Source organism: Pseudoliparis swirei, chromosome 15 (assembly GCF_029220125.1).
Source record: "Pseudoliparis swirei isolate HS2019 ecotype Mariana Trench chromosome 15, NWPU_hadal_v1, whole genome shotgun sequence".
In the NCBI taxonomy this organism is placed as follows: Eukaryota; Metazoa; Chordata; class Actinopteri; order Perciformes; family Liparidae; genus Pseudoliparis; species Pseudoliparis swirei.
The window spans coordinates 8,721,525-8,742,767 of record NC_079402.1 but is presented as its reverse complement, the minus strand read 5'-3'; positions in this window follow the sequence as shown (position 1 = coordinate 8,742,767).

The following is a 21,243-nucleotide window of genomic DNA, read 5'->3' as shown; positions in this document are numbered from 1 at the left end:
TTGACATTGATGGTGTTGTAGCAGGAGTTATACAGTTTTAGGATAAGGGTTCACTTTTTTGCTACTTACTCAGTTTTGTCTTTTCTCGATTCCCGTGTTTTGCTGTCAGTGTTTTGGAATGGAGACAACAAACAAACAAATCAGTGTAGCTCAATCACTGTCGAGATACAATGCCCAGTGAAGGGGAACTGCATGGATTTAACACATACAAAATCTGTGAAAAGAGTATTGGGTCATACAAGTAAATACTATAAGTGGACGTAGTCACCGTGACATCACCCATTGGTTTGTGCACTTAAGTAATTTTTTTGTCCGTCAACATATTTTTATCTTTTTCTTTTTGCCTTAAGATCAACATACCTGAATCGTGTATTTCTTGCCAAATACACAATATGTCTGCAACAATGCAAAGATGATGTTGATATTGTGGTAGGAGTTTTGAATGTGATGGGATGTAAACAAAGAACAATGTCTGGGTAATGGGTTTGCAGATCAATACAATCTAAGTTATTGTTTGGCAATCGGGTTCCACAAAATAAATAAGGAAGAAAAAACAATTTGTTTCGGCGAGAAAAGAAAAACATTTCTTTTCTTTCTTTCTTTTTTTTTTTGGGGACTTACGGTTGATTTAATGTCCTCTCTTGCAGAAAAGAGTCCTCAAAAGATGAATGACTGCTCCAACTACAGGCAGGCGGATAATCAGGAAGAGCGAGCCATTGAGCCACTTGACACATTGATTAACTTGACTGCATTCACAGAGTGCTTTTATCCAAAACACTTTACAATCTACCTCTCATTCAGGTTTCCACACACCAAGTGCGTGAAGCTAAAGGGGATTGGGGAGCGGTTCTTTGACGTTTGGCCGGGTGTCAAACTACCAACCTGCTGAACCTACTCCGCACTATACATCGCAAACATTTTCAGAGGACGACACAAGCAAGTGGATGAGGACTCAGTCAGACATTCAGTTAGTCTCAAGTCCAGTGGACCGAGACGCGAAGAGTCTCAAAAGGACGCGTGATCTGGAGCTCTTTGACTGACCGGCGATTGGGGTTATTGAAAGACTGTATATATATAATAGTTTTTAATGTGATAATTGCAATGCAATCGAAAGGAAGTGGCCGATAGTATGGGTGGACAGGGGTCGTCTGACATAATGCAGCTGTAGCTAGTATAAAAAAATAAATCAGTCATTATTTTGTATGACAAAAATTAATATAGCCGCATGAAGCAGGGACCCAGTATATTTTGTACGACTCATCTTCGGTTGATTTTGGCTGCCAGTTTTTCAAATTAGCGTTTTGCAGTCAGTCAGTCAGTGTTTAACCACGCTGAAATTAATAAGGCAGTAGACGAGGCAGTGAGGGTAAACACAGTTTGTAACCTACACTTCTATTCTCCTCAACATCTATTATTCATCGGCCAGAATGATTCTTTCATGAGGCAAGCTAGTTGCACATAATTCATAATGCAGTGCTGTGGAAACTAGGACAAGGTGAGATACAGGCAGAGATGGGGGAGGAGAGGGAGGAGGATGAGAGGGCGCTGAGTAAGAAACGGGGTGACCAAAAGGATGAAGACCGATAGGGCGTCAGGATGAGGAGGTGAGAGAAAAGAAGAGGAGGAGAGGCAACAGGATTTGGGGTTCACAGAAATACAATTGAATGAGGGGGAACACGCTGCAGAGTTAGTTTGTGTAGACTGCAGGGAGGGAAACAGATGGGAATTGGGAGATTGAAGGCATGAAAGAGAGAGGAAGAGATGGAGAAGAAAGACCAAGGAGAGAGAGAGAGAGAGAGAGACAGGAAGAGAGATGAGGAGAGGAGAAAGAGGGTTTAAATTGTGATGCATCTCTATCAGGCAGTTGGGGGAGGAGTCTGCTGTAAAGACAGAAGTTTATCATTGGTCCTTTGTTTTCAAAGCAAGAGGAGAATACATGTGGTTCAAGCTGAACGCTGCAGTCTGTTAGGGAGATAAATGGCTTCCCAACAGATTTGTTTCTTTCCTCATCGAAGCTATAGCTTTAGGGAGAAATGTAAAGGCCATGAAAGCTCTGTCATCACTCGTAACTTGGTATCTGACTTTTCACGACATTCTCCTCAAAGCCATTGGTCCCCCATAACGTCAACGTCTATTTGATGTGAAACAGTTGACTCACACTGCCAACACCGGGGAGAAAGACGGGAGACGAGAGAAGAGGAATGAGCAGAGAGGCAGGTGAAATTCTCTGGTTGGAGGCAAAGGTTGGGACCGCTTCTCTTTGGTCTGCTGCTGTACGCGAAAAGATCAGAATTCAAACATCATTCAGCGGCTGTTTGAGAGAGAGAGAGAAAGAGAGAGAGAGAGAGGACAGACGGACAGACAACAAGAAAGAGAGAGAGAGAGATATCACAGAGAGAGTTCCCATATTCTCCCCTGTTATTGTAGCTCTGGGCCATGTAAACAGCAGAAAGTCACGACCCCCAAGTAGGGTGCATGGTCTGAATTCCAATTACTCTTTGACTGAGATTCAGTGCATTTGTGAGTCTGCGTGCGTTTGTGATGTGGTGTGTGTGTGTGTGGGGGGGGGGGGGGGTATGTGTGTGTGTGTGCGCGAGGAGGATGGCTGGGTGTTAGCGTATGGGGGGACAGTATTCCTCTGGGAGCTGAGGGCAGAAAAATATAATGCTGAATTGTGACAATGACACACAACCCTGGGAAACACGCAAACATACATACACACACACAGCAACCACCCTAGGAAGAAGTGCAACTGTAGGGCAGGACAAGGTGACTACAAATAGAGTTGGAACAAGGCTAAGCATCATCTTGGCACCTGCTTCCATTGCGTCATATCAGTATGCTGCAAAGACATAGTGCAAAAATAAGGTTACAAAAAATTAAAAAGCAGAGCAGGGCTGGTGGAGACGTCCTCAAATGTCTTATTTTCAAATGTGACACTCCACCTTGAAAAGAGCTCACAGGCTCAAACGAATATGGCAGCCACCATGCTGAGGTGTTGTTGAGCAACACAAAAGATGTGCTCTAAATACATATTTATCAGCAAAAACCCACCGGAGAAGTGATACAATTACTTAAAAGTGGACTCAAAAGTGTACATGTACTTACATAGTTTATATTTGTGTGTATCCTTTTGATGGGGAGTTTTGTCTAAAAATACAAGGTTCTACAGGAACAACGCACTACATTTAAAAAATTCAACCTAAGTAAATGAAAAAAATTCTTCAACAAAGTAATTTGTCATGTATGACATGATAGATAGAAATAAATCTTGACTTGATTCTTTGATAACAAACACAAGAGCACTAGTCATAGTCATGCATAGTCAGACTCATTACATCATGGTTTAGTTTTTCCTCATGAAGGTACATTCCATCATTTATTTTGTTTTCAGCTCACCAAAACCTGTTTAGTAGAGTCCATGGATTATAATCCCAAGAGCCCATTTCTGTGGTTTGCAAAGGCTTCTTGATTGATCCCGGTTCATGTTGCAGTTTTCTTCTCTCTCTTCATCCCTTCTTCATTTTATTTGCGTAAACGTGTATGCGTCTCTGAATGTGCTCATGCCCATTACCACACGCATGTAATATCCACAAATCTTCACCTTTCTGTTCCTAATCGTGTGTGTGTGTGTGTGTTTGTGTGTGTGTGTGTGTGGGGGGGGGGGGGGGGGCATTAAGGAGAGAGCAGTGTGATAGTCTCTCACATGACAGTGTAAGTAACATGAAATAGACCTCAAAGTAACCAGTCGGTCTGATGGCTTCTCTGAACGATAATGCAATTATTGCGTGGATAGAAAAAAGTGCTTCTAGGTAAATTATTATTTTTTTTATTAAAAAAAGAGAAAGATAGACATAAATATATATACTGTGAATATTATAGATTTTTTGCCAGAAAGGTTGCCTTGATATAAGTGAGGGTATCCACCATTGGGGCTGTTTGACTATCATGACTGTTTAGTCTATTTTACCAACAATAACACAAAATATGAAAACTGACATCCATAAACAGTTGATTTGATGTTGTTGTTGAAAAAGTCAACAGCTTCATCTCCGATAAAACCACAATACAGCTTCGGGCAGAGGGGGTCAGCATATGTCCTTAATGATTAGAACTGTCAACTAGAGGGACACCTAAGGCTGCAAGTACAACTCCAACCTTCACTTGATTTCACTTATGTCATTTTAGAAGTGCTGTTTTCGTCCATCGTTTACTTAAAACCCTCTGATTTGCACTCAGCTGAAACTTTAGAGGGTCCTCTGGCTCCACAGCATCCATTAGAAATCAATAGCAGGCGACTGCATTGCTGCAGAGATCAATAGTGGCTCTTAATGGAGGGTTTTGGTGAGCTCTTCTTTTCACTAAGTTGGGCTGTCGACCCTTTTGTTGTATTTTTGTAAATAAGGATCTAAAAAAATATATATATATGACGAAATATAATGATACGACCGGCATGAAAACAAATATAAAGTACATAGAAAATACAAAACACAGAAGTTTTGCTTTATTATGAAGAACCATTCATATATATATATATATATATTAGGGCTGTGAAACGATTACAATTTTTAATCGGATTAATCACAGGTTTCTGTGGATTAATCATGATTAATCACATATTTCCGATATTCTCGGTATATTTTGTGAGAACATAGAGATTTATGACAAAAGACGGATATATACATTTATACATTCTTCTATACAATGGTGCTGCAACTCAGCAGTTATTTAGCAGTTTTCTTCCATATGGAACATTAATACATCTTCATCCTAAACAGAATGTTTAACCCTCCTGTTACCTTTCGGGTCAATTTGACCCCATTCAATGTTTAATGTCGGTATTCTTTGGGGTCAATTTGACCCCAGGCTGTTTTTCACTGTGTCAAACATATAAGAAATATCAACTTTTTTATTTATTTTAAGGGCTATTTAGGTAGTCAACAAACAAACATAAAGTACCTCACACTTAAACTTGGGAAGCAATATTAATTCTAATAATTTTCTGGAGGTTTTAATTGCTGGGGTCAAATTGACCCCGAGGGTAAATTATGTTAGTAAATGTAAAGGTAACAGGAGGGTTAAACAGAACATGTTTCTCTTGTTTGTCAACCATTAACTCCACCATGATACTGTAGCGACCCTGTGATTGGCGGAGTAGAGGGGAGGCGGGGCTAACCTGTTGGGAAACGGGAAGTTAAGGGGTTGACGGAGAACTGTGGTTGTTGACGTTTGGAGCTGCGGAGCTGAGAGGAACACGCTGTCTGTGTTGGAGGATGCCCCAAATAAAGAAGGAGTAATAACGCCGTCCCGTCTCCGTGTCATCAGTCCATAACGTCTGAGACGTTACATTGGTGTCAGAAGTGATTTCGGACTAACAAGATTGATAAATCCGGTGGAGAGCTAACCTAGCGTGGAGAGAGCTAGCCGGTAGCCGACTGTTTGGCATGGATCGTGTCGTGGACGAAGGTAAAGAGAGAAGATAGAGACATGGAGGAGGAGGGAGCTTGCGGATGGTCAGAGGACATCGCCAGAGAGTTCACGGAGCTACAAGGGAGGCGAGGCATCGCCTGAGAGAGTCTGCAGCGAAGATGGCCAGAGACGCGGTTTGAGTCCCGCAGCAACTTTTCGCGCCGTTTCTCCGCGGAATGTAGCGATACCGGAAGAGGTTGCGCCAACACTCAGTTGCAACGCCGACGGTAAAACGCCGAAATACTCCGGTAAGGCGGCCTGGGAAGCCTTCCTTGCCCAATTTGAACTTCTATCACATGCTGGGCGATGGTCCACGGAGACTAAAGCACTGCAGCTGGCGTTGTGTCTCACGGACGATGCGCTGTCCTGCCTCCTACTGCTGAGCCCGGAGGACAGGCGGAGTTATCAAGCGCTGGTGGGGGCCCTGCAGAGGCGGTTTGGACAATGTTTACAGCCGGAGCTCCTGCGTAATGAGCTAAATAACCGCTGCAGAAAACCTGGGGAGCCGCTGCGGGTGTTAGCCAATGACAATGAATGCTTATCACGGAGGGCCTATGTACACATGCCCCCCGGGGTACAAAGCGAGCTGGCACGGGACCAGTTCATCAGAGCAATCTCTCCCACTGAGTTGCGGGTCCAAGTGCAACTACAACACCCACAGTCGTTGCAGTCGGCCTTGGAGATGGCCGTGAGAGAGAGAATGTGGGTGTAGCGGCTGAACGCGGTCAAAGAGAGGGTCCACCTGCCATACGGTCTGCAATGCCGAGTCACTCAGAGGGAGAGAGACCGGCATGGGTGACTGAACTGATTAGAGCTGTGTCTCTACAACCAGCACACCGACCACGCCCCGGCCCCAGGCTCTGCTGGGGGTGCGGTCAGCCAGGGCACTTAGCCAGGGAGTGCCCCAAGTCAAGCGGGTCTCAGGGAAACGGTTCAGGGCTCGCATAGAGGAGGATATGTGGACCCCGACCCCAACTCCAAACCCCCATCCTCAAGTCTCGACAGCAGGAGCCCAACAGTACACCCGGGGGCACCAGACTCCACGTCCCCCAGAAGCAGACGACGACTCAGAACTGGAGCCTGTTGTGGCAGTGGGACGTACTGGTAAGGGAGACTCGTGCTATGTCCCCATCATTGTGGAAGGAGTGCCCTGCTTGGCGCTATTGGACACAGGGTCAACGGTAACCCTGGTTAGACCAGACATGGTCCCAAGCTGGATTCGTTTCAACGACACCACTGTTCGACTGCGCACTGTCACCGGAGAGCTGGCACCCATGAAAGGCAGAGGTCTACTGACCATATCGGTGGGGGGAGTGACGGTCTGTCATCAGGTGTGGATAGCGGCCGCACAGGACCCATGTATTTTGGGTGTGGACATTTTGAGGGCCACAGGCTGCCAGTTAGACCTGCAACGATGCACAGTGAGTTTCAAGGAGGGCCTGCTATCGCGATGATCCCCAGTCTCACCCCCGCACTGCCTCCCTCCGGACCTCCCGCACCATCAGCGAGTACCGTAGAGACTGTAGACAGCAACCCAGGCCCCCTCACTGTCTCCCCTGGGGCAACCCTCGCTTCATCTGACCACACGATGAGCTTCACAACTACGCCCCCGTCCGGGTTGGTCCAGGTGGAGGTGGATGGGACGTTGATTGCGGTGAGGGAGGTGTGGAGCAAGAACTGTGGCGACCTACACCCTCAGCAGCAGGAGCAGTTGTGGCAGCTTCTGCTAGAGTTCCGAGGCAGTTTCGCAAAGAGTGAAGATGAGGTCGGTCATTACATGTCATTTAGCAGACGCTTTTATCCAAAGCGACTTACAATAAGTGCATTTCAACCTAGAGTACAAACTAAGAACAAGAATACAGGAAGTAACATTTCCTCAACATAGTCGAACTACAAAAGTACCATAAGTAAGTGCTATCTAAGTGCCACTGAAGTGCTAATCTGTGTTTTAATCCAGATATAGTCGGAAAAGGTGTGTTTTCAGTCTCCGACGGAAGATGTAGAGACTTTCTGCTGTCCTGATGTCAGTGGGGAGCTCGTTCCACCACTGAGGAGCCAGGACAGCAAACAGTCTGGATTTCGAGTGATTAGCTCGAGGTGCAGTAGTCACAAGTCGATTGGCTGTTGCAGAGCGGAGCGAACGTGCGGGACGCGTGTGACCATATCCCGGATGTAGACGGGGCCCAGGCCGGCTAGAGCACGGTGAGCCAGGACCAGTGTTTTGAAGCGGATGCGAGCAGCCACCGGTAACCAGTGGAGAGAGCGGAGGAGCGGAGTGGTGTGGGTGAATGGGAGGCTGAAGACCAGTCGAGCTGCTGCATTCTGGATGAGCTGCAGGGGTCGGATGGCCTTAGCAGGTAGACCAGCCAGGAGGGAGCAGTAGTCGAGGCGTGAAATGACCAGAGCCTGGATCAGAACCTGCGCCGCCTTCTGAGTAAGAGGACGTATTCTCCTGATGTTGTGCAGCATGTACCTACAGGAGCAGCGTCGCAGCGATGTTGGCCGTCAGGAGAGTTGACTGTCGAGTGTCACCCCGAGGTTCCTGGCAGTCGGGTAGGGCCAACACAGAGCTGTTGAAGGTGATAGTCAGGTCGTGGGTGGGGAGCCTTTCCTGGAAGGAATAGTAGCTCAGTCTTGTCAGGGTTGATCTTCAGGTGGTGAGCAGACATCCACTGAGAGATGTCAGTCAGACAGGCAGAGATTCGTGCCGCCACCTGTGTTTCGGACGGTGGAACGAGAAGATCAGTTGGGTGTCATCAGCATAGCTATGGTAGGAGAAGCCATGCGAACGAATGACAGAGCCGAGAGAATTTGTGTACAGAGAGAAGAGGAGGGACCCAGGACGGAGCCTTGAGGAACCCCAGTAGTGAGAGGACAAGGATCAGACACAGATCCTCTCCAAGTTACCCGGTAGGTGGTCTTTAAGGTAGGAAGAGAAAGAGCGAGTGCAGTGCCTGAGATCCCCAGGTCCTGAAGAGAAGAGATCAGGATCTGGTGGTTCACGTGTCAAATGCTGCAGAAAGGACGAGGAGGGTAAGGACAGAGAGAGAGGCTGCGCTAGCAGTGTGAAGCAGCGCAGAGACAGCAAGGAGGGCCGGCCCTGTCGAGTGGCCGGCCTTGAATCCAGACTGGTGAGGGTCAAGAAGGTTGTTACTGTGGAGATAGGAGGACACTTGGCTCAAGATAGCTCGCTCCAGAGTTTTGGAGAGAAAAGGAAGAAGAGAGACCGGTCTGTAGTTGCTGACTTCAGACGGGTCGAGCGTGGGTTTCTTCAGGAGAGGGTTGACTCTCGTCAAACTCATCTAGTGCAGCATGAGATTGACACAGGGGACGCACGTCCTATCAAGTGCCGCCCACGCCGCCTCCCGCTGGCCCGTCAACAGGCATGTGACGAAGCGGTCGAGAGCATGCTGCAGGCGGGTGTCATCGAGCCTTCCGACAGCCCCTGGGCAGCAGCCGTTGTCATGGTTCCAAAAAAGATACGTGGCTGGCGACTCTGCGCTGACTACAGGCCTGTAAATGGGGTAACCAGGAAAGATTCATACCCACTGCCCCGCATTGATGAGTCTTTGGACCTGGTCTCTGGGTCCTCCTGGTTCTCTTCTTTGGACCTCCGCAGTGGATACTACCAGGTGCCTCTCGCTCCGGAGGCCCGGCCAAAGACTGCGTTTTGCACCGGACGGGGACTGTGGCAGTTCAAGGTCCTCAGTTTTGGACTGTGTAACGCTCCTGCCACCTTCGTCAGGTTGATGGACAAGGTATTGGAAGGAATTCCACGTCAACAGTGCCTGGTTTACCTGGACGACATCCTGGTTCACGGTAACTCGTTCGAGCTAGCCCTGGCGTCATTGCGGTTGGTGCTGGAAAAAATCAGAGCGGCAGGCCTAAAGCTACACCCAGAAAAGTGCCACTTCATGCAGAGAGAGGTTTCCTTCTTGGGACATCGGATAGGTGGGGAGGGCATTGGCACAATGCAGGAGAAGGTGCAGGCAGTCGCCGACTGGCCCACCCCCACCAACCAAAAACAGTTGAAGAGTTTTTTGGGCCTGGCCTCGTACTACAGGAGGTTTGTACGAGGGTTTGCGTGTACTGCTGCGCCCCTGTTTCAATTGTTGCAGAAGGACAGCAACTTTGCCTGGACAGAGCAGTGCCAAACGGCGTTCAGCAGGCTTCGGCAAGCCCTGATTGAGGCGCCGGTGCTAGCCCCAGCCGACCCTAGCCTACCTTTCACGCTGGACACGGACGCTAGCGGATCAGGCGTCGGGGGAGTACTTTCTCAGGCAAGACCCGAAGGAGAGAGAGTGGTGGGGTACTTCAGCCGGGCGTTCAGCAAGGCTGAGCGGTGCTACTGCGTTACCCGCAGAGAGCTCTTGGCAGTGGTGTTGTCAATCAGGCACTTCAAGTACTATCTGTGTGGCCAGACATTCACTGTGAGGACGGACCACTCTGCTCTGCAGTGGCTCATGACCTTCAAGGAGCCGGAGGGGCAGGTGGCCAGGTGGTTGGAGCAGCTGCAGGCTTTTGACTTCATCGTGGAGCACCGGGCTGGGTCGCGCCACATGAATGCCGACGCGCTCTCCCGAAGGCCATGTGCCGCAGGCGAGTGCCGCTACTGCGAGCGGAGAGAGACTCGTGAGAAGGAACTGCGTGAAGAGGAAGGAGACTGTGCTGCAGTTCGTCGGTTGGAGGAGTTTGTATGCCGAGAGCTGCAGACGGTGGACTTGGCAGAGTGGAAACAACACCAAGAACAGGATGCAGACCTACAGCCGGCACTACGGTGGTTGGAGGCACAGCAGAGGCCACCGTGGGAAGAGGTGGCCGTGTTCTCCAAAGCAACCAAAGGTCTGTGGTCTCAGTTCGGGTCTCTGCGCCTGGCTCAGGGCGTGCTGCAGCGGGCATGGAAAGAGCCAGCAACGGGAGAGGAAAAGTGGCAGATGGTGGTCCCCAAGGACTTACGGGATGCGGTGCTTGAAGCCATGCATGGAGCTGCAGGTTCTGGACATTTTGGGGTTTCTAAAACTCTGCGGCGTCTCCGGAAGGGCTTCTACTGGGGCCAGTGCAGGAGGGACGTGGAAGACTTTTGCCGCCGTTGTGACCCCTGTATGGCACGGAAAGGTCCCCCAGGTCGCTCTCACGCTCCACTGCAGCAGTTTCCAGTTGGGGCACCGATGGAAAGGGTGGCCGTGGATGTGGTGGGTCCGCTGCCGTGCTCAGATGGAGGAAATCGGTATGTTCTCACCGCCATAGACTACTTCACAAAATGGCCAGAGGCGTATGCTATCCCAGACCAGGAGGCAGAGACGGTCGTAGAAGCCCTGGTTGGAGGCATGTTCAGCCGGTTCGAGTACCGGAGACTATACACAGTGACCAAGGGAGGAACTTTGAGTCGCGGGTGTTGGCTGCCATGTGCGAACGATTGGGCATGCACAAGACACGCACCTCCCCTGCGTCCTCAGAGTGACGGGTTGGTGGAAAGATTCCATCGCACCATGGGCCAGCAGCTTGCCATCCTCACCGCAACACCAGCGCGATTGGGACAAGCATTTGCCTTTGGTGCTCATGGCATGTCGCTCTGCAGTTCAAGAGACCTCATCCTGTACACCTGCGCTGCTCATGCTGGGAGAGAACTCCGCACCCCAGCAGAATTGGCTTTGGACGGCCCCCTGATTCCCCAGACGCCCCAGGGCCTGAGTACGCCAGGAGACTGCAGGACCGCCTTGAAGTGGCCCATGCTTTTGCTCGAAAACAGCAACTGAGTGCAGGTGTGAGACAAAACGCAACCACGACGTGAGAGAAAAAGGCAGGCACTTTCAGGCTGGAGAACTGGTTTGGGTCTACAACCCGTGCGCAAGAAGGGCCGGTGCCCAAATCTCGACAGTCAATGGGTCGGTCCATGCAGTGTGTTGGAGAGGGTGGGAGAGGTCGTTTACAGGCTATAGCTACCTCCTAAGGGAAGGAGAGTGGTGCTTCATAGGGACCGACTCGCCTGTACAGAGGGGTTGCTTCGCCAATGGCATCAGTGGCACGGGAACCCTCCTCAGCATCCCTCCTGCTCACTCCCTGGCCAGCTCTCCGGGTTTGACGGCCCCCTCCGACCCCACTGGTCCAGTCGACACAGCCCCACAAGCGGCTCAGCCGCGAAGACAGAGAAGGCCCCCGGGCCGGTTCAGAGACTTTGTGGTTTCTTAGGGGAGGAGAAATAAGTTAAAGTGAGACCGTAGGTTCCAGAAAGGGCAAGAATGCGCCCTGGTCTCACTGGAAGTGATGGTAGTCCACCCTGATCTTCTTTAAAGAAAAGGAAAAAATAAGGAAAAGTTGTTATTGTTTTCCCATTATTTTGGGCATGTATTGTTACTAATGTTGTTCCTGCTGTTGCTTATTCAATTCAATTCAATTCAATTCAGTTTATTTGTATAGCCCAATTTCACAAATTACAAATTTGTCTCGGAGTGCTTTACAATCTGTACACATAGACATCCCTGCCCCAAAACCTCACATCGGACCAGGAAAAACTCCCAAATAACCCTTCAGGGGGAAAAAAAGGGAAGAAACCTGGAGGAGAGCAACAGAGGAGGATCCCTCTCCAGGATGGACAGATGCAATAGATGTAATGTGTACAGAAGGACAGATTTAGAGTTAAAATACATTCAATGAATATGACAGAGTGTATGAATAGTTCATAGTAGGCATATTCCACGATGGAGACCTCCACGATCCATCAGGCAGATGGCGGTGGGGAGGAGGAGTGGGCGGAGTCTCAACAGTGGGCGGAGTCTCAACAGGACAGTGGCGTAGTCATGAGCAGGAATTCCACGACCCAGACGATCCATCAGGCAGATAGGATCTATGCCGTCTCATAGGGTCCGATGACCCCATGAGACGTGAAGTCAAAAGGACTCCGGCGAGAAAGCAGAGTTAGTAACATGTGATTGAGAGATGAACATTCATCCTTAAGGAGAAAAAAAAAGAGGAGATAGGTACTCAGTGCATCCTAAAACGTCCCCGCAGCTATAAGCCTATAGCAGCATATCAAGGGGCTGGACCAGGGCAAACCTGATTCAGCCCTAACTATAAGCTCTGTCAAAGAGGAAGGTCTTAAGTCTACTCTTAAACGAGGTGACTGTGTCTGCCTCCCGGACTGAAATTGGAAGCTGGTTCCATTTAGAGGAGCTTGATAACTAAAGGCTCTGGCTCCCATTCTACTTTTTAAGACTCTAGGAACTACAAGTAGTCCCGCATTTAGTGAGCGTAGCTCTCTAGTGGGGCAATATGGTACTACAAGCTCCTTAAGATATGATGGAGCATCACCAATCAAGGCTTTGTAGGTTAAGAGAAGAATTTTAAAAGTGATTCTTGATTTTACTGGGAGCCAGTGCAGAGCAGCTAGTGCAGGAGTGATGTGATCTCTTTTCTTAGTTTTAGTGAGAACACGAGCTGCAGCATTCTGGATCAACTGGAGGGACCTAAGAGATTTATTAGAGCAGCCTGATAATAAGGAGTTGCAGTAATCCAGTCTCAAGTAACGAACGCGTGAACCAATTTTCTGCATCTTTTGAGACAAGATGTGCCTGATTTTTTGAAATATTACGTAGATGAAAGAATGCAGTCCTTGAGATTTGCTTTACGTGGGAGTTAAAGGACAAGTCGATCAAAGATAACGCCAAGATTCTTTACAGTGGTGTTGGATGCCAGGGCAATGCCGTCTACAGAATCCACATCACCAGATAATTGATCTCTGAGGTGCTCAGGGCCGATTAAAATTACTTCGGTTTTGTCTGAGTTTAACATCAAGAAGTTGCAGGTCATCCATGTTTTTATGTCTTTAAGACATGCTTGAATTTTACAGAGTTGGTTGCTCTCCTCTGGTTTTATCGATAGATATAGTTGAGTATCATCTGCATAACAATGAAAGTTTATGGAGTGTTTCCTGATAATATTGCCCAAAGGAAGCATGTATAAGGTAAATAAAATTGGTCCAAGCACAGAACCTTGTGGAACTCCGTGATTAACGTTGGTGGTTATCGAGGCGTCATCGTTTACAAATACAAACTGAGATCGATCTGATAAATAGGATTTAAACCAAATTAGTGCCGTGCCTGAAATGCCAATCGACTGCTCCAGTCTACGTAACAGGATGTCATGGTCAATGGTGTCGAATGCAGCACTAAGGTCTAACAAGACCAGGACAGAGAGGAGTCCTTTATCTGCTGCCATTAAGAGGTCATTTGTAATTTTCACCAGTGCCGTCTCGGTGCTGTGGTGTTTTCTAAATCCTGATTGAAATTTCTCAAATAAACTATTATGATGTAGAAAGTCGCACAACTGATTTGCAACCACTTTCTCAAGGATCTTGGAGAGGAAGGAAGGTTAGAGATCGGTCTGTAGTTAGCCAACACCTCTGGATCCAGAGTGGGCTTCTTCAGGAGAGGTTTAATAACAGCCACCTTGAAGGGTGTGGTCGTAGCCTGTTAGCAGAGACACATTGATAATATCTAATAGAGAGCCGCCAATTAAAGGCAACACGTCTTTAAGCAGCCTCGTCGGGATGGGGTCCAAGAGACAGGTAGACGGGTTAGAAGTAGAAACCGTTGAAGATAATTGGTCACGGTTGATGGGAGAAAAGGCCTCCAAATATACACCAGGGCATACAGCGGTTTCCAAGGCCATTCCACTTGAGGACAGATTGGCACTGGTTATGGGCAAGAGAATATTAATCTTGTCCCTAATAGTTAAAATCTTTTCATTAAAGAAGTTCATAAAGTCATTACCACTAAGGTTTATAGGAATGCTCGGCTCCACAGAGCTGTGACTCTCTGTCAGCCTGGCTACAGTGCTGAAGAGAAACCTGGGGTTGTTTTATTTTTCTATTACTGATGAGTAATAGGCTGCTCTGGCATTACGGAGGGCCTTCTTATATGTTTTAAGACTATCTCGCCAAACTAAGCGGGATTCTTCGAGATTAGTTGAACGCCATATGCGTTCAAGCTTTCGTGACGTTTGCTTTAGTTTGCGGGTCTGAGGGTTATACCAGGGAGCAAACCTCCTCTTCCTCACTGTCTTCTTCTTCAGAGGGGCTATCGAGTCCAGTGTCATTCTCAGAGAGCCTCTGGCACTGTCAACAAGATGATCAATCTGGGACGGACTAAAGTTAGACCAGGAGTATGTTGTTCCTCCTGTTACTAATGTTCCTGCTGTTGCTTATGTTGTTCCTCCTGTTACTAATGTTGTTCCTGCTGTTGTCAATGGTGTTCCTTGGGGGCAAGGAACTTTGTAAGGGGAGGGTAATGTAGCGACCCTGTGATTGGCGGAGTAGAGGGGAGGCGGGGCTAACCTGTTGGGAAACGGGAAGTTAAGGGGTTGACGGAGAACTGTGGTTGTTGACGCTTGGAGCTGCGGAGCTGAGAGGAACACGCTGTCTGTGTTGGAGGATGCCCCAAATAAAGAAGGAGTAATAACGCCGTCCCGTCTCCGTGTCATCAGTTCATAACGTCTGAGACGTTACAATACAATCTAAAGGCCTCTAGTCTTCCTCTAGCAGCTGCTGAGGCAAACTGACTGTGTGGGTTTTCTTCATGAACTGGGCCGTGATGAAAGGGACGGCGGGGACACCGCTGCAAAGCTGAAACCTCACCGGCCCGGACAGGTGGACAGATTGACAAGTGACTTTTTTTTTGCTCGGTCCCGATGCGCGCGCACGGAGCTATGTGGCGAGCGAGACGGAGATCGATAAGTGTTAACGCAACGCGTAATAAAAGAACAAAGACGTGCTATAGAGAACATGTCAGGGGGCGGGCCAATCTCTTTAATGTCATGCGATCTACCAAGACTACGCCGCGATCGACTGGCAGGTCGCGATCGACGTGTTGAGACCCCTGATCTACAGGAAGTAAAAGTCGTAACAAGGTTTCCGGAGGTGAACCTGCGGAAGGATCATTACCGATGAACAGACCGTCTGCATGAGAGCGGACATAGTTCCGATTGAAGTGGTGTATTGGAAGCTCATTTTGCAAGTGACTTTTTTTTCGTCCCCATGTTAACGCGACACTAGAGACAGAATGACATGCTGCTGGAGAGACGACCAACAACAGACGGATTGGAAGCTCATTCTGCGCATGCGTTAAATGCGTTTAAAAAAAAAACGAAGTTAAACCTGTAATTGAATTAACTGAGTTAACGCGTATTATTTTTCACAGCACTAATATATATATATATATATATATATATATATATATCTTACATTTTATGTAAGAATCACCTGCAGTGATAACCCTATTATAACTAGGACTTCTGATATTGTCTTTTAAATGCAGTTTTCTTGTTCTGGGAAGTCGTACACTTTTCTCCTGTCTCCTCATTGGGCCTTTTCCCATTTTACCAGTTTGTACTCGCTTGTTGGGGTAAGGTATCACAGTGCATTGTCATGTGTCTATCCGGTCATTTTACAAAATAAAACATATTTCAGACAGTAATATTTAATCAAATATTTTTGTCATCCATTATTTCTGTGCAGCCCGGTACAAAAGCAGGTGGTTGGGGACCACTGCTATAGAAGACTGGACACACTTTACATTGAAACAATCACATTATATGGAAGATTAAAGGAAAGTTAAACCTTTAGTTTGGCAACCTTTAGCCTCTGATCTAGAAAAAAACATTTGCAGTCTAGGGTGAGATATGAGATGAGGTATAAGTAGGTTAGAAGTCATGTGTTTCTCATTGATGAGAACATTTTGAGGAATATATAGAAGTAATAATATTGTGATTATTTTTCATTATTAATATTGCCATTCTTATTTCTGTTTTTATTGATTCATTCATCAATATAGTTGCTTGTCTGGAAAAGAAGTATGGCAAAAACGTTGCGTTATCGTGGATAATACTGCTTCTCAATAACAAATAAAACAAACATTGGAAACAACATGTGTGCAGAGGATAGAGTAATAAGTCAGTTGAATATTCAGTCCATGAAAATGGTCATGTAAATTAGGGAATTCTCATTGTCTGAGATACACACAGTTATAACCCTTATTTGCAGTATAGTGTGTTTTATATTACACCTTCTATTCTCACAACAAATGCTCTGGAAGAGTTAGTCCCAGTAATTGCATGAGCTTTAAAAACGAGTTGGCTGCCATCCAAACTCGGCTGCAGGGTCTTACCCCAGCAGCGCATGTCTTGCACTTAATAGACAGTGAGGAAACAGCGTTAATGTAATTCGGTATGTAAAAAGGGGTTGGGGTGGTTAATCCAGAAACCTCAACCAGTTTAATTCACACAGAGTTGCCGTTAGATCAGTTCATTTGAACTTGGAAAGGAGAAAGAGTTGCTGGTAAACACAACAGCTCTTGCTGGGCTTCAACTTTTTGGTGTTTTAGTTTGAAAATCTCCATTAACCCAGCACTGCAAACACTATAATTTTTACTTCATATTAGTGATCACTCTAAACTGAGATGGATAGACCTAGCTCAATTATGTATTTGACAAAGCATCACACACACAGTGTAAATAGACACCAAAGACGTGTTTTGTGTTTGATCTGTTCAGCATCCACCAAACCGAGGACGATAGGAAACGCACGCTAATGACTATCTAAACAATGCACGACAACTTTGAATGGATCAGCTGGTGTTGTAGTAAAACAGATTTGACAGACAAAGCTATCTAAATGTATAAACAACGATACTGATTCATTTACTTCCTCATATCGATGGACATGTGTTCTGAACAATCACATCACTCTCGCCTCGTGCCTTCAGCGACGCTCTAGAGTTCATCCGCCAGATGGAGTCTCCACTCGATGCATTATCTGCTCCGTTTCTCCGTATTTTTGTTTTATCTTTCTCTCTTTTTCCATTGTTTTCCTTCTCCCTGATCCCTGTGTAAAAGTAGGTTGACATTCCCTCAGAGGAAACTTCACGTAGCATTTCAGATGATGACTCAGTCATCAGAAAAGCCTCTTTGCTGTGTGTCTCAGTGAAGCGTGTGCAGAATGAACGTGTCCCTGTGGTAATATGTGTGTGTGTGTGTCTAAGCAGACTAATCCCTAATCTTTATTAGTCGTTTCCTGTATCAGGGTGGATGCAATGTTATAGCAGGTGTGTAGTTGTGTAGTTGTGTGTGTGTGTGACTCTTGGCTCTTTGTTGATATCGGGGTCAACTGACATCACACTTCCTGCACAGCAGTGTTCCCCGTCTGGCACTGTTTGTTTTACTTGCTTGTGTGTGTGTGTGTGTGTGTGTGTGTGTGTGTGTGTGTGTGTGTGTGTGTGTGTGTGTGTGTGTGTGTGTGTGTATGTGAGCCCTCACCCTTTTTCTGCCTCTCTCCAAATTTCTTGTATCACTTTTAACTATATGTTTCATTAATTTCTTCATTTCACCATGTATCTCCTCTTCTTCCTCTTCCCCCCTTTTTGCTTCTTTTTTTAGCTCTTAATCTCAATTAATCAAAACCATTAACCCCCATTCTTCTTCCCATAATCTTGCTCTTGACATCTCTCATGTTAAATGTCTCCTTCTCTCCCTCTGCCTGACACTCTTTCTCTTTCCCTCTCCTCCCTTTAGGAATGGAGGGATTATGGAGATGAGACTGTGTATTTCTTTCGGGACATGGCCTGTGTCGGATCTTCTGGTACAAAAAAAGAAAAAGGTCTCAATGCCCTCAACTGGAGGGAACTGCATCGCCAGGCTGTCAGACACGTGCAAACAGACCAACCTATTTATGCGGACGCCACAATCCATGCACATATACGCATGTATAGATATGTGCACCAAGAAAAGCATGCACTGACCTCATTTACATAATCACGAGAGGGACATAGCTTTCATATTGGCGCAACTGTGGAGGTGACAACCACCACGGGGGGATTAGACCACAGGAGGGGCTTCTCTATGTTTTTCTTTCTATTTCTTCCTGTATTTAGTCCTTTGAAGGTTCAGTTCCCCTCTCCTCGTGTTTGTTGGTGTACCGGCTGCTCGAGAGGAAGAGGACTTGTACAGGAGGTGCAGCAGGATTATGAAGGATCCTCACCACCCCAACAACAGACTGTTTCAGAAGAACAGAGTTGTGACTCCGACTCACCAGGACCCCACATAGACCCACACAACTGCCCACACACACACACACCTGTAAATATTGTGTTGTTTTTATTGTAAAGACAAATAAAACATCTTGAATCTTGAATCTTGAAGAGAGGGGAGCAAACAGACCGGGAAGTTCAATATAGTGTGACATATGACTAATAAGTGGACTGATGTCATGCTGTGTTTTATATTCCAATACAATGTTTGATCTACCTGTGTATGTATTACATGTGTCTGGATAATTAATGGGGATACATGTACACATGAATGCATAACCTTTTGTGATTAGGCATGGGCCATGAAACATGAAGTGGTTCCAGCTTCCAGAAAAAAATTCAATAGACAGAGAAATTAAAATGAATGTGTTAACCTTAGTGGTCGTGATTCATACCGGAAGTGCAATTGTCTACTCTGCTTCATTGTCATATTTCTCATTCATTTGTGTGCAATTGTAACTGCTAAGAAACACAAACAATTTCCAGTGAATTATGCAAATGAGAAAACATGGAACCTCACCCTAAAAAAAAAAGCTAAAGGTGTTAAAACACAGGATAAACTGCATTTAAATACCAGCTGTGTAACTGTTAGTGGCTGGTAGCGGGTTTCACAGTGGGAAAAGTCAGAAGGTTTATCTGACATGTCTAAAGTAAAGAGACTAAGCGCTTTTGACAAAAAACTATGGTTGTCATAGATCAACCGGTCATATTGTAAAGCCCTTCTGAGAAAGACCTTGACTGCAGCTTACAAGATCATATCAACTGTCATGTCACCAAGGCTTCAATATCCGATCATCTGATCATCACTACTAGTCTGGTGAAAACTGATAAAAGATTGTTGAGGTATAATGTCTGAATATTCTAGACTTCTGTGTTTAATAATGTTTTAATTAAAGCTGCTTTGGATAGTAGTTCCTGTTGTACTGACAATAAGTCTGATAATGATGATTATGAGACACGTCTGAAGAAATAAATAAGTCTTTGTATATGATTTCTAATCATATTTATTGACAGCAATCCTTGATGAAAAGTGGTGCTCAGCTTAAATCAGATAGAATGATGACCTCTAGCTTCAAAGCATTTGACCAGATCACCTTTCAAATCGATTACGAACAACAAGCCAATTCGGATTTAGACAATAATGATGACGTATTGCTTATGACAACATTGGTTTTCATGGCTTAGAATATTAATTGATGGCCCCTCAATACATAGACGATTGGTTTCTGCATCATCGACATGTTTTATGATCGCATGCTATATTTGTTATACTGTACCAGCCACCAGGTCCATAAACTTTCATTGTCATGCAGATGATACTCAATTATATCTATCGAATAAACCAGCAGAGACCAACTAGCTCGCTAAACTTCAAGCATGTCTTAAAGACATACAAACATTGATGACCTGCAACTTCCTGATGTGAAACTCAACATTATCTTTGGATCTCAAGGACTGGTTTTTTTTTCATCTACTTAACATTTCAAATATCAGGCACATCTTGTTTCAAAAAGATGCAGAAAAGCTGGTTCACGCGTTTGTTACTTCTAGACTAGATTACTGCAACTCCTTATTACCAGGCTGCTCTAAGAAGTCTCTTAGGTCCCTCCAGTTAATCCAGAATGCTGCAGCTCGTGTACACACAAAAACTAAGAAAAGAGATCACATTACTTCTGTATTAGCTGCTCTGGTTCCCTGTAAAATAAAGAATCATCTGTTTACATGACATCTATTGCTTCTGTCCATCCGGGGAGAGGGATCCTCCTCTGTTGCTCTCCTGAAGGTTTCTTCCGTTTTTTCCTCGTAAAGGTTTTTTTTCCTGATCCGATGTGAGGTCCTGGGAGAGGGATGTCGTATGTGTACAGTTCAATCAGGAGAGATGGGTATTTAGAGTTTAACAATAATTTATTTAGAATTACATATTGAAATAGTGCAAAGTCTAATTGGTGATTGGACTCCATCCTGAATTTGTATAAGCCAGGGGTAGAGATTCTGATATCTGCAAAGACAGAATCCCCCCATGGAGTCCAGACACTGGTGGTGGTGTCGAAGAAGAGTTGCTGTAACGTCGATTGGAGGAGCCTGGGGTGGAGGAGGGTCATGCACGACCCCATCAATTCAATTCAATTCAGTTTATTTGTATAGCCCAATTTCACAAATTACAAATTTGTCTCGGAGTGCTTTACAAACTGTACACATAGACATCCCTGCCCCAAAACCTCACATCAGATCAGGAAAAACTCCCAAATAACCCCTCTAGGGGGGGAAATGGAAGAAACCTTCAGGAGAGCAACAGAGGAGGATCCCTCTCCATCAGCTGATGGAGTAATCGCTGCAAGACTAAGAGACTGCTTATGAATGAACCAGTGTGTAAAGAGTATCTTCCTGAATGAACTTATGCTTGAGCTATATATTTTAAAACACTCTGAGGCAAATTTGTAATTTGTGATTTGGGGCTATATAAAGTAAACTGGATTGAATTGAATGTTGGAGCTAGAGTGCAGAAAACATTTGTCCTGGAAGGCAACATCAGCTGATCCAAGTCGGTAGAGAATTGTTAAAAAGACATGTAATCATCTTCTTTTATCTTCTTGTCAAAATGAGGGAAATTAGTACACAAATAAATGTTCCATTGGTGTGTGTATGAGGGTTTCTAATATAATCTGATGTGCTCAGACAGTTTCTTTGTTGTTTGTTG